Source organism: Sabethes cyaneus, chromosome 3 (assembly GCF_943734655.1).
Source record: "Sabethes cyaneus chromosome 3, idSabCyanKW18_F2, whole genome shotgun sequence".
NCBI lineage: Eukaryota > Metazoa > Arthropoda > Insecta > Diptera > Culicidae > Sabethes > Sabethes cyaneus.
In genome coordinates, this window is record NC_071355.1 from 221,038,237 (window position 1) to 221,039,820 (window position 1,584).

The window sequence follows — 1,584 nt, forward strand, 5'->3', positions numbered from 1 at the left end:
TATATTACTTAGATACTGCATATATGGTTCAACAAGACAGCAACTCGGTTTCTGTTCCTGCTGCACAGCCACTCGGTGAAGATGGCACCGTGGATATCTATGTGTGTGGTACAGAACGGTAAAGCTTTATAGCTTCCTGGCGCAAGCAGCGTTGACTGAAGTGGGATTTTCCACGCACTGCCAACGATGGAACGACTTCCGGTGGCGAAAGGGAATCCGCCAACGCAGAGCAAACCAGCACCAGTAGCAGAACACACAACGCAAGACGGATGAGCTATTTATCATACTGGTAGTGCCGGGCCAAGTGTACAATACCACGACACCCAAGTGGGCCGTGAATCACCGGAATAGATGCTGGATGTTTACGCTGTGCATCATTCGAGTTCTCCGGAGCAAATCTTTATGAGCCATGGTGTTCCTTTGGTTGAACCGAAGTGACACGTTAGATGACAACGTTTTGTGTCGGGGAGTGAAATGAATTAAATTTCAAATCAAAGCAAATGATTGCCTCCGCGAGCTGCTGCACCACAGTGTGGCAAAAGGGATTATTCCACTCATCCAAATCCAATTCAAAGCGCTTCAAAGAGCCAAATTGGCATGTTGACAGTGATGATTAAAGCTGCAGGAAAAAAGCGGGAGCGTATAGAAAATGTTGCCCCGCTTAGTGCAAACAATTTGTGTGGAAAATTTGTCCATCAAAGTAGTGAGTAATCAGACATTAAATAGGGATAAATATGAATAAATAACCATCATTAAATTGATTTATATTTGTCAAAACCCCACAATTAAGTTGCCATGATGCTACATCATCAAATCATATTTTTTTAATGACGAAGGAAGCATCGAACAATCACTTAGTTCACGTTTTGGACCGGTCAAACATTCGGTTCGATCGTGTCATTTTACACCGCCGGATTATTAATACTTACCTTTTTTGTTCTCATCAACAAATTGTGCAATACCGAGGTTTTTAAGGCGGCAGGATTACAGATGTATCAACGAAAACAAAATATTAATAGCTCGAGGCTACCTATTTTTCCAAGAAATCTTCTAACTCGCCTATTTCAAAAATTCGCAGCTGCCACGGCCTTATAAAGGGTCAAGACTGTGGCTTATAAAGAATGTATACCATTGTTTAACAAAACCATTATACACTGAAGCGAATGACGGCTGTTTTAAGAAAAACGGGATGCAAAGAGTGCTTCTATTTTTTATAGGAAATTAAAAAACACCCGAAAAAAATCATTGCCGGTCATAGTCATAACACAAAATAATACATTTTTCACCGAGCCCCGAGATAACCCGAGGTCAGAAGATCTGCTCGATCACACTGCTGCTCTCAGCTTCCAGTGCACACACACCACCGATACAAGCGACGACGAACCGTTGCTGAAAGGATGTGAGCATTAATTTATATGCGCATATAAACTAACAGATTAATATGAAAGGAGAAATTTGAGCACTATCGTGTATGACCTGTGAGTTCAAGTACGTTTATCCGTTGATTCAACGTTGCTGATGCTCCCGGTTGAGTGAGACAATACAGTCGAAAGTAAAGTGCAATGGTTTTGCATTGTCAGCATT